At 45.6% G+C, this 12711-nt stretch overlaps 1 protein-coding gene across 2 annotated transcripts in view; it reads right to left on the bottom strand.

Annotated features, from left to right (window-relative positions):
* Positions 1-12711, bottom strand: part of PIGL (phosphatidylinositol glycan anchor biosynthesis class L) — a 52125-nt gene that overhangs the window by 19959 nt on the left and 19455 nt on the right. The gene's annotated exons all lie outside the window — the stretch shown is intronic.

Raw genomic sequence — 12711 nt, 5'->3', positions numbered from 1 at the left:
TTATTTTGGATTGCAGGATTCTAGGGGCAGGGACCATGAGCCAAATGCAAAATAGCACCAGACAGCCAAGAGAACATTCCATATTTACACAACTGAGAGCTGAATGTGACCCCCCCAGTCATTATGTTCAAATGATGCCAAGAAAACATTGCTCACAAAGTTGCAAAGGTTATTAGTAACAATAGGATAACACACAGCTGCTAAAACCCAATAATGACTTGTTAAACTGGCCTTTTTCTCAGACCTTTTCCCTCCTCTGGAAGTCTGATAATCGCTGTGAGGTGGTTCAGCAGCAAAATGACTACACAGCATTCTCCCACAGACCCAGGGGCCTGGAGCTGAACTGATCCAGCTGTTTGCAGCAGAGAGCAGGAGCCACATCCCAACACTGCTCAGGCCTTGCTCCCTCCCCACACTGCAGGGACGGCAACTTGTGCAACAGAACTACAGGGAAATGTCTCCTTGGCACATTCCAAAATAAACCTCAGCCTGGGTCTTCAGGAGAGGTCTTCTGGCCACAGATTTCCCCACTGCTGTTAACAGTATTTGGAATGGAAGGAAGAGCTTTATGTCCAAACTGACCATTTACATTTTCCCTGTTGTGTTACGTGTTCCTGTCCAGCTCAGGCCCCAGTAATGTGAATTAGAAACCCCAGCACAAGGAAAGGAGTTCCTACACATTCCAGCTCTGGTCCCTGTAGCAGCTCTACAGCAACAGAAAGTTCTGTGTTGTTGACAATTCCCTCTGGTACAGACAGCATCTCTGCCTGATGGACACCCAAATTTCACCACTGGAAAGATGCCCTGGTGCATCTGGTGGCTGCCTCATCAGCTTAACAAACCTGCATCTCAGCAGCTCACACACAAACTTTCACACCTCCTGTTTGAGGAGGAAGTGGCCCTGGTGACCCTGAAGATATGACAAGTCCCAGCATGTCACAACAAGCCTTAAACTGAGCACATTTATAAATAATGATTCACCTAAAGCATTCCAGGAAACAAGCACACCGAGTCCAGGTGCAAGTCTGACACTGCTTCAGTTGTTTGAATGATACCTTCGAGGTCTGTCAAGACTTATTCTGATAAAATTAAAGCAGCAAATTAGTTTAACAGGGATTTTTACACTCATCACTTACAGGGCAAATATCATTCTCCTTTTTGGACAGGGCTTAACTGGAGGAAGTGAAGAGTCCCATTAAAACAGGAAGGGTGCTCCAACAGTGAGAGGTCAGGGAAAAAAAAAGTAGGGCTTGGAATTTATGATGTCCAGGAGGCTTTGGTGTCATAGCCACCGCACTCAGCTTTATTGGGCTGTCTCCAAAAAGGCTGCTGGGTAGTGGAGCAGGTTTTAACTAGTTTAGACAGATAAAGATCATCCTCGTCAATGGAAATGAACAGCTGGAGGCAACGGTTTAGAATCCCTGGAAACAAAACAATCTGAAGGCATAAGCAAATTAACTCCATCAACACTGAACTGATTAAGCAGGAATATTCTACCCAAAATTCTGCTTCTACCCAATTACTGCTGGTCACAGAGAGACCACTTACTGCCAGTAAGGAAAAGGAAATATTCTTCTTGCATCATATTTGTCAGGTAGAGAAGCTGATCTTGCCAAACAAGAGACACACGCACAGAGGCACATTCCTAACTCATTAATAGCCACGATGGCCCGTGGGAGTACTCCCAGCTCATTCTGCAAACACAAAAACTTACACACAGCTGAATGACAACCCCAGAGTCACCCAGAGAAGTCAGCAGCAGAACTGGCAATAAATACATTCATCTAGACTGCTCCAGGAAGTGACTTTTCTTTTATGGTAAGAGTTTATATAGTAAACATAGAGTATAATACTTTATGAAGTTGGAAATGTGTTTCCCACGATAGTAAGGGACCCACAGAAAGCATGAGAGCAGTAATTTTCTGCCTGTGCTCTGGATATCAATAATTGGGTACAATAAGGATGAAAAGGTGATGAAGAAAACCGAGTTCATACACAGCCATGCACAAGGACAGGAGATCTCCACATGCCCAGGGAACTCTGAAGGGACATCAGACTTTGAACACTGCTCACAAAATCACACATGAAAAAAAAAAATTCCTAATATCATAAATAGGTTCTCCCCAAACCTGAACAGTCCCCCGACGTGCTGCACTATTAAAATGAGCTGCATTCATTGCTTTTACCTTTAGGACCTTGTATGAGACACATTCAGCATTTCAATGGTTAACTGCACGCTGCCTTTCTGGCTAAGGCTGATAATGCCTCTGAGCTCAAGGTCGAAGGGCTGAGATAAAGGACTATAAAGGAGTGAAAATTAGCACATTCCCTGGAGCAGACTGGAGCTGGTCCCAGGAGACACCGTTCCCCTCCCTGTCCTCTGCCCCAGAGAGCTCCTTGTTGCTGCTGTCAGTCACTGCCACACATCAAGACATAAATCCTGCACCCGAGGCCACCCAGGTCATGCTGCTGGAGGGGGCTGTGGGAAGGGCACAGGGGTTTGGGCACTTGGCCATATTTCCATCAAACTATTATGGTCTGGAAGGGATGTTTATGGGATTCCACGTGTCTGATATTGAATGCAGGTGGCTGCTTGGATGCAGGGAAAAATGGGGAGATGCATAGGAGAAAAAAAAATAATCAATGGAATAAGGCTCCAGAAGGGTTGTCTTCCCAGGAATTTTCAGTGAAACCCATGCTGTGCACTGGACAGGGAATTTACAGCTGTGCCAAGGGATCTGCAGCCTCAAGAGAGGGAAATGGAGAATTACGGTGCTGCAGTTGCTGCAGTGTGGAGAAGGGTCTGTCTCTGCTCACTGATTTCAGCAGCCCCAGGAAACATCATTCAGAAAACAAAATCCTGCACCTTCCTATGTATCCACCCACTGGTAGCAAGAACCAGACAGGACCCCTGGTTTTCTCCATCCCCCTCCTTTGCTTTCCTCCCTGCCAGGCTGAGCAGAGCAGACACTGGCATCTGCAGTTCCTTTCCCAAGGTTTTCTCAGGCAGGATGCAGGGGATGTCCGGGATTCCCTGGAGATCCCTTGTGGGAGCCCACGGCAAATGACATCAGCAAAAGCCACCATCCCACCTTGTGCAGGTTTGGCCCAGCGGCCTCACAGCTGAGAAGGAGAGATGTCAAAAATCACTGCCTGGTGCCAGCTCCTCTCCAGGCCTCCTCCTCTGCCTGCCCTGGGCTGGAGCTGCTCTCCCACCTCAGCCTGGCCATTGGAACACGCTGCACTTTGCCAGCACTACTGGCCCTGCCAGCAGGTATTTTTAGGATCATCTTTCTAGGAACACTAGTGCCCAAGACGACCAGGTTGCTGTCACTTGGGAGGTCACTTTTGGCCAAGGTGGAGATTTCAAAACCTTCACAGATATATATTGCCAAGTTCTACCCTCCTTACATGACAGACTTCTCAATCCCTGTCCATTTTTCCACTGCTCATGTTCCACAGAGCTTTCAGCAGCAGCCAGTGCATTCAGATGGACAATCCTCTCTTGAAGCCTTCCGTGTAATTTATTCTGCTCATGAACTAAGCTCTCATGACTGCTCTAAAGGTTAAGTTAAACCCAACAGCTGGTCTGTGTGATGGCCACGTGGCTCCACAAACAGCAAATGGGTTATGGGATAACCTTGAGATCTCCCCTCCGGAAATCTGTGAGCTGGGAAATCCCCAGGCCCTGGGGGCCTCTGCTCACCCGACAGTCACCCCATGGGGACCAGCAGGGACCTCTCTGCCCTGACAGGAAACCTTTGTGGGTGGCTTTTATAGGGAGCAGGCAACAGAGTGACTTCTTGGAGATTTTAAGGTCTCTATTTACACATTCCAAGATACCAGTGCAAAACTTTCAAGGTGCCCATGTGATTTTCCATGTCACTACACACCAAAAGGCTCAGCATGAAAGAGCTTTCCCAATTCTTATTGCCTTTTTATCCTGCAGCACAACCTTAATCAGTCCAAGGCTAGGGACTTCTTGGCACAACTTCTCCTCCTTATCCCCAGTGCCTGATTTTACATTAAATCAGCCCAAAGGTCGGGGGGTTGATGGTGGAAGCAGGTGAGCCGCTGTGCACGAGGCTCCCAGCTGGGAACAACGACCACAATGTGTTTGTTGGAACAGAGGATGCCCTTTGTATAAAGTTATAACTGTATGAAATGAACATCTGGGCAATGAAACTGAATCAAGAAGCAAAAAGATCCCACAGAACAAAATGAGGTGAGTGCACAATTAGTGAAAAAGCCATGTGATGACTAGAGGCAATCAGTGACCTTTATATCACAGCATCAAAGTAATTGAAAAAACTGTGTAAACAGAAATTATTTCATGCTCTCCAAAGTAGAGCAGAGAGTTTTTATTTTTGAGATTATGCTAAGATAAGCTAAGACTGGCTAGCCCTAGGTCTTGAAGCACAGCCTCTAAATCCTGACTTTTATAACTATTTATAAATTCCTCTTCCTATAATGGGCAATTACAGACAGGAGGGAATTATTGCTGTTAGGCTGCATGTACATCTCTGATTCAATTGAAAATAGCCCACTTAGATAAATGATCAGCATCTTGCAACATCATGTTCTACAGAGAACAGATGCTGTGTGCTTAGTGGAATGTAACAACCTCCAATTTGGGAGAGAAATGGACTCGAGCAGGATGCCAACTGTCAAATGAAAAGCCACCTACGACAGGGAAGCTCAAGAAATTTTTAAACCAGCAGCATCCTCCCTCTCCTCATAGTAAAGAAACACAAATTATTCTGAGAGTTTTATTTTAAGATTGGAAATAATAATCTTAGGGTTTGGTGTAGGTAGAGGATAAAGGAAGTGGGGAAGATGTTAATGACTGGAATATTAACAGTAAAATACTCTGGGAGAGCTCTGCATGCTCCCACTGAGCCATGGACAAACCCAGCAGAACTCTGACTGGTGGCACTCCAACTTCCTCCATACCTCCCCAAGGAGAAATGGTAATTAGGTCCTGAGGGAGCACATTTTTTTGACTTGGGCATGATCATGTGTTTCTCTTCGAGAAATAAGCACCCTTGGGTTTAAATTCACAAGCATTATGACAGAACACAGGACTGCTTGTTTGCAAAGACCTATCCAAATGGCCCTGTACTCATTTATTTTTTTTATGAATTATTGATGATTTCTCAGCAGAGACTGATGTCTATTCACAGGGATGACACAATTGCTTATCATAATTTGAAATCTGGTATTCATTTGACGTCTGTGCCTCAGCGCCTTGTTGATAAATTACAGCACAAAGCTCTGTAGGAACAAGTTCATATTCAATGTCTTCAAACAAAAACAATTGATGGCTCCTTTCAAGACCAGAAATACATAGAAGCCATGATGGCTAAAGCTAATTTTAAAACATAACTTTAAAAAAATAGTTTGGAGAGGGCATCAGGCCCTGCTGTGTGAGACAGGAAACAAAATTCAACTCAATTATTTCTGAATTGATATTTAGTTACAGCATTTTTTACCTTCTGCTCTTCACACCAGTGTAAAGAAGTTTGGAATCCTAAGGAAACTGTTCTGTCTGTTCTCTGATTTCTGGATGGAAATCTAAGACGTGTCTCAGCAATCCTGGGTACTGGGAACCCTGTACTCCTTGTACTGTGTTCCCCTGGGGTATTGGATCAGGTTCAACATCTCAGTCTTGACTTGAAGGTCTAGTCCAAAATATACAAAATACTGTATAAGAGTCCAGAATTATGAGTATGGTGAACAGTTCTGTCCATTTGGAGCTGAGGAGCTCTGCAACAAGGATAACATTTCAAGCAGTCAGGACTTCCTTAGAGGCTGGTGCAAACAGTGAATGGGCTCCCAAATCAAGTAATCACAAACTGCTTTGATTTCTACTGCAAACACCAGGAATACTCCTTGGAACCTGTCCTTTCTAGCAGAAAACACAGTAATATTCAAAGTTCAAATTTCCCCAGAGCAGATAAGGAAGCGGAGACATCTGGGCCAAATGTCATCCCAACAATGGAGACTCCGTTTGCCAAGGCACGTGACGGGGGCTGGGTGTGTCACCGACTGGGCACCTCGCTTTGGTCACCTCGGTGTCACCACACGATTTCCAGGAGGGACCAAGGAGCACAACTCGTGGCCAAAGCAGCAGCATTTCAGTTCAGCACCTTCCTAAGGCCAGGAATGTGGATGGAAATGCTCAGTGGAAAGCCTGAACAGCAGACATGGACCGCAGCAGCTGGTGGCCTTTGGGAATTTTGGATCACACTCCCAGAACCTTCTGTTCTTGTCTGTGTCAGCTCCCAGGGGAGGGACAGACTGACCTGATCCCAAAAAAGGTGGACTGGTCTCTACTAACTCCCTGGGCTCCATTATGTACCCCTTTGGGATGCCTCTGGTCACTCTGATATTCTGGACAATAACAGGGGAGGGACACAGTCCGTATTTCTCCAAAGCACCATGGGCACTGTGAGGAATGAGCATCACCAGGCCCAGATGAAGTGATCAGGCAGATCCCAGAATAGCTCCCAGCCACGATCATTCCTCATTATTATTGTTGGCTTTGCCACAGTGCCTCGGAATTCATCTGGGCCCTGACAGTCAAAGTTGCCCTGACTGAGAACAAAAAGCCCAGCAATCCCACAATCACCACTGATGTTTTAAAACTGAAATACAAATTACCAGCAAAACCAGGACTCTCTGAGGAGCAGACCACAGGACTTCACTCCTCCCTCAGTTTATTTTGTTTTGTAAAATGCTTTGAAGAAAAGAAGAGCTCAGTGGGGCAGAGCTTGGGACCGGGTGTGTTAAGCCATTCACCAAGAAGCCATGTCCAGCTCACACGAGTCCTGGCACCACCAGCTCAAGGACAGATTTCCAGTTCCAAACTGGGGCAGGAGGTCTCACTGTCCTGGCAGAAGAGCTGTAAGAGCACAGGCAGAAGGCAATACCCTGTTGTTCTTAGCTAGGTTTGCTCTGCAGTTCTGCCACACAAAGGTCACACATGCATCCTAACATGCCCAGGACCTCACAGTGGAAAAGGTACAAACCCAAGGGGAAGGAACAAAAAGTCTCTTGCAGCAGCCAGTGAAATCTTTCAGAGGCAAATGACTGAAATACCACAACCTTCATATGCCAAATAAACCCGGTGACCCTTCATCACAAGCTTAATATTAAATCTGTTTGCTCTTGGCACGATAAATACACCACACTGTATAGGCAAAACTGCAGTTCTGACTCTGGCCCATGGAAGTCAAACAGGACTTTGCCACTGACTCAATGGCCAGACCCTCAAAAAACAGGAGAGCCAAAAGCATAATCACTGCAGCCAAAGAGAGAGACCTTGGTCTATTTCACATAACGAAAATACTACAGTCAGAAACCTCAGGAGACAGCTTGCAGCCAAATCAATCCCTCAGTCACTTTAATTAATCATCTAGAAAGGGAAAGCACAGAACAGTCACTTCATGGACATTGATTTCTTATGCCAAAACTTATGTAAATGCAGATGCAACTTCAGCAGAGATCTCCAGAGGATGATGGCCTGATTCCAAATGCAGCTTCCCATGTTGCAACGTTCCAACTTCTCTACCAATTCCATCCAAAAAAGCTTCCTGACTTCTCAGCCTCCCACAAACTCCCATCTCCTGCAGTCCATTTGATCTATGCAATGATCTGGGAGCGTTAATTCTTGCAGTCACGCTGTACCCACATAACGCTGATGTTCTGATGCCCTGGGCTCTCTAGCTGGGTGCAAATTTCAGTCTTACATCAAATCACTTCCTTTTAGAAGACAATGTATGAGGAAGTTAAACACCTCTCTTACTCCCACAAACTTTACTGGCATGCAAAGTTTCTGCTCATGCAAACAACCCTCCTGCAGGCAATGCGAATGCCCCAGTTACACGGCTCCATCAGCAAGCTCGTCTCTCTCTCTCTCCCTGCTCCCAGCGAAACCTCCCACGGCAGCCCAGCCAGGAACTATGCCTGGAACTCCATTTGCGACAGCAAAGTGGGCCTCGGCAACAATGAACAAACCGAGCAGAAGGAACGCGGGGCCCTTTGTGGCCGGGGCCGCTGCCAGCGTTATGCAATGCTCGCTATGGCAACGGCGGGCGCTCGGCAGTAACCCCGCCGCAGGCACTGAACTCTGCCCCACTGGCGAGCGCCGAGCCGCCCACTCGCCCGGCCGGGCTGTTTACACTGCTCACATGACGGCCCGAGGGAGGCTCCTGGCAGCCGCTCCAGCAGCCAGCCGGATTTCTAGGACCGGCCGGCGCTGCCAAAGGCTGGCAGCGATTCACTCTTGCGAGTTGCGGGGGCCGCCCGCAGCGCCCCGGTGCCCTTCCCTTCTCCGGGGCGGCGAGCGGGGCTCGGTCCTCCTGACACCAACCCATCAAGGATCCAGGAATCAGGCGGCTGTAAAGAAGGGAACTGCGTTGTTGCAAAGTGTGGGATACGGGAAAATTCCTTTGTTTGCTAAAATGTATACATAGTAATAACTTCTGATAGTTGATTTGTGTAGTTCCACCTGGCACCCAGGCTTGGCAACTCTGAAATAAATAATCAATGTCTGTCTCCAGTGTGCCATTATTGGCTTGCTGCACACCGGGTAACAAATCCGATTTTTGCAGACAACAGTATCTTTTTATTTCTTAATGAGTGGCAGATGAGTGAGGATAATGAACTGGAGCTGGGCACATCATACTCGTCGAGAGCTGTGTGCCATGAGCTGCACGTACCTGGGTTACACGAGGTTGCACAGAGCTCCCAGAGTGGCACAGAGCTGTCCCAGCCCTGGGCTCGGGAGCATTTACCAGGGCACAGAGGGGGATCTGGAGACAAGGCTGCTCCACAGCTGCATTGCTAAAATGGTGATTTTGAGTCCTACAGCACAATCTCGTAGGAAAATGCTGCAGGTTCCCAACTCGCCGTGTGACCGCAGCTACTGCTCCGGCAATTCCACAGCATTTATTCCCACACATTAACAGATGTTCATTAACTCACACCCCTGTGAGGCTGGTATGGGGAAGTGAGCGAATAATAACCTCCACATTTTCTAATGAAAGAATTAAGAGCTCAGGTAACTCTCCCTGGAGAGCCCGAGGCAGCAGAGCTGAGTCAGGGGCAGAGCCTGGAACGGAGCCCTGAGCCCGGCCGGGCGCTGCAGCACCCACACACACACTCCAGGAATATGTTCCACTGCCTGGGGCAAACAACAATCCAACCTTCAACAGGCCTCTTACTGGTGCTCTGCAGAGCCTCCTGTATTCCTGGGCACCTGGACTGCGAAGAAAACACATTTACAGTTGCAAATGATCCACCATTACCACCAACATCAAAGGAGCTGCTTAAACCTACCCCAAAACTTGCCAGGGGCCAAAGTGTGACCTCTGCATCACCTAATTGTGCTCTGTATGGCACAGCCTGGATGACTCTTCCTGTCAATACTTTTGGCTGCTCTTCCTTTTAGGAAAAAACTCATGTCTTGCCCTAAAATATTGTATTGTCCAGTAAATCCTTGCTGTTCTCAGTAAGAGGTTGTGTGGATTTCTCTTCTTTGCTATGACGACCAGTTCCTTGTCACGAGAACGGACCCTGCAGATACAGCTCTGAAAAGCAGTGCCTTGACACCAGAACTGCCTTTCACATGTTCATCCAGTTATCCCTACACCAAAACATAAAATTTTCATTAGATAAAATAGAAAGGAATTTTTTAGGTCTGGCTAAAGATCTTAATGCTCACAAATTTCAGTTTAAATCAGTGGCTCGGTCTCATCTCTGCAGGAACAGGCTCCTTTGCAGTTCTCTGACCCTCACTGGTGACAGCAGCTGTGGGAGTTCTCCTCCAAGCCTCAGTCTCTTGGCACCAACCCTGCAAAGCCCTCACCTCTCTCCCCCACGGGTCAAACCTCTGCCTGCAAATGTTTTATCCTGCAATATTATACAGTGCCTTTCCCAAGGCAAATGATAAACCAGCCTTGGCAGCCCATCATGTGGCTACTTACAAGAAGAGAAATGCTCAGTATTTGGCTTATGAAACAGAAATACAGGAAGAAAATATTTATATCAATGCTACTGTTTAAATAATGGAGACCATAATTTATTACAGATGTGACCCTTCTCCAAAATGAAGGGTTTAAATCTTGCTGATGCAATGTAACGACAAGAAGTAGAATGGACTTAATGAAGAATTCAACCAGCTTCAATTCTGAATTGCCCCCTTTTATCGCCTGCCATTTTGTACCTCAAAATAGGAACAAAATTTGCTTCTCTCAAGCATTGTTTGTCAGACTTTTCAGTGCTCAGATTTAAAAACTGATTGATAGGAAAACATCCATCCTTCAGCCTAAAAGAGACTGAACACTTGTACATTTAACAAAATTCAGTAAATTATTAACAAAGACGAGAAAATGGCACGGGGAGGAAGATGTGTAATGAATTATTTCAGTGCAAATGGCAATTGCAGAGAAACAGACTGCAACATGAGAAATGAGAAACCCTGAAATTACTGTACAAGGAGTCTGCAGGTACAATGATATTGAGTTAATATGTGACTGGTTAGAAGAGGGGGCATGACTTGGCTTGGAACTGTAATCAAAATGTTTTCATTTAATGCTTCACTTGGCACAGAAGGATCAGATAACCAAATATTAACCCCAAATCCCACTTCAGTTGCTAAAAAGGCATTTCAGTTTCTTATGCTGCAGTAAAAATACCTTTTTTCATTTTAACCAAAATGGATTGAAGAAGCTATAAGAGGCAAAAGATGCTCAGTAATGTCCAGCAAAGAGTTCATTTCCCTTCTTCCTGATGCAATAAAACTGAAATTATAAAACACCACCCACAATTGCTAATCTAGTGCACATTAGGAAAAAGGTGAATATGTAACAAATGAAAACATTGACTTCCTATTTGCTTCATCAAGTTCTGTTTTCTCCTTTTCAAAAAGCTGGTGTTGCATCATCTGAACAGCATTTCCTTCAGAACAAATTATCTGAAGTCTTCAAAATTGGCTTCAGTATCTCCACCACGGGCAACAGTAAGACTTCATGAGCAAACAAGTAAAATTCATTGGACTTCTTTGATATACTGAGTATCTTTTACACTGTTTTACTCATCATATGAAAACACCTGAATGTGTTTAACCATTTACCAGCATTACTTACCTGCTAACAGAACTTGTTCTAGTCACAGTTGCTGTGTGTTGGGAATTCTGCATTGCTGGCACTCTTTGTTGGGGGGGCTGGGTTCTCTTAAACAAAATTCCTACTTGGTAGTGGGGTTATTAAATGTACTCCCAACCCAGCAAGCGTCCTTCAAGGAACTGATCCTTTTTAATAGTTTGCTCTAATCCGAAGTACCACACCCACCACCTTCTAATTCAAGCTTACACTGGAACTGAAAAACTTTGTCATTTCATGTATACTGATTGAACTAGGGCCAAGGGGAATAAAGCCATTAAGGTTTCACGTGAACTCAGAGAAGAAAGACTTCTTTGGTAATATAATTACAGAGCACAGAGCTCGTAAGAGGAAATGAACTACAGGGATTTATTTCATTAGACTTTTTTTTTTTTTCCCTTTTCCTTTTTAATGATAGCAAGAACTCTCCTTCCCCCACCCCTTCCAGTCTAACAGTAGATGTTAAGCAAATTCTTGGCAGGCAGGAACTGGGACTGCTACAGAGGGATGTTTCAAGGGGACACTGTTATGGGATGGAGTGTGTCCAGTTCAGTTTTGGGTATCTCATCCATCTTGGTTGTTGCTGCTAGAACAACACTCCAGCTGCATGAAGTTTGTTTGTACAAGGAGCTGAGGTTGTGTCCCACCACATCACCTTCCCTTGGAGCAGGGATCTGTGAGCCACTTCATGGGCTGTGCAGCACTCAAGGGCAGTGACCAGTTTACTTCGTTGTCTTGGTAACATTGTGGTTGACCTGGGCTGACCAGATCAGTGCGACTTAATCATCCTAAGAAGGAAACAACTGCAACAAGTGGCAGAGCTAATTACTGTAGGTTCCCTCCCTGAATGGACTTCTTCAAGCTCGTGTCTCACGTTCACAACCTTTGGCCTGCTTAAGCATTTGAACAATTCTGATTGTGCACCTCCCTGGGACAACCAAGTCACCCACAGCACCCACCTGCACTCTGTACCATGGATCTGTATCTACTCAGTACCCACACACTCCCTGGGATCTCAGCAGGTATAAACGCCTATTTACACTGTGTCAATGTCGAGGATTTTACTGACAGTCTGTTGGTTACAGTGAAAAGTGCAGGTTTTAACTACTCAGTGTCTTTAAACCCTGTTTGGTTTTTTTTTCTCTCTCTGTACAGTAATGCAGCTGTGGAGATCATCTGGGAGACTAAAACAAATGGTGCCCTGATATAATCATAACAGAACTGGAGGAAAGGCAATTTCAGCAAAAATCCTGACAGCAGAATCTGCTTCTGTTTAAGTGTGACCTGTTCTCCTTGCAGAAGCAGCATGACAGAATGTTTTGCAAAAGATTTGTATTTATATGCTTGGCTGTCAGCTCTAGATGTTGCTCCTTGTCTGTATAATAATTACATGGAATGCTCAGTGGAGATGTTCTCTAAATTGAAATAAACAGAATCAATACAGACTTGAGTTAACTGCACTGTCAGACCACATGAATAAAACATGCTGATGGATTCTCTTGGCCAGTGTTCAACAGGGATTTGGTCATTGCTATGCAAAGTGCAT

The sequence above is a fragment of the Chamaea fasciata genome, unplaced genomic scaffold (assembly GCF_029207755.1).
Source record: "Chamaea fasciata isolate MVZ Bird 193981 ecotype frontalis unplaced genomic scaffold, bChaFas1.0.hap1 SCAF_21, whole genome shotgun sequence".
NCBI lineage: Eukaryota > Metazoa > Chordata > Aves > Passeriformes > Sylviidae > Chamaea > Chamaea fasciata.
The sequence above is the reverse complement of the archived record's forward strand: the minus strand, read 5'-3'. Positions and strand labels throughout refer to the sequence as shown.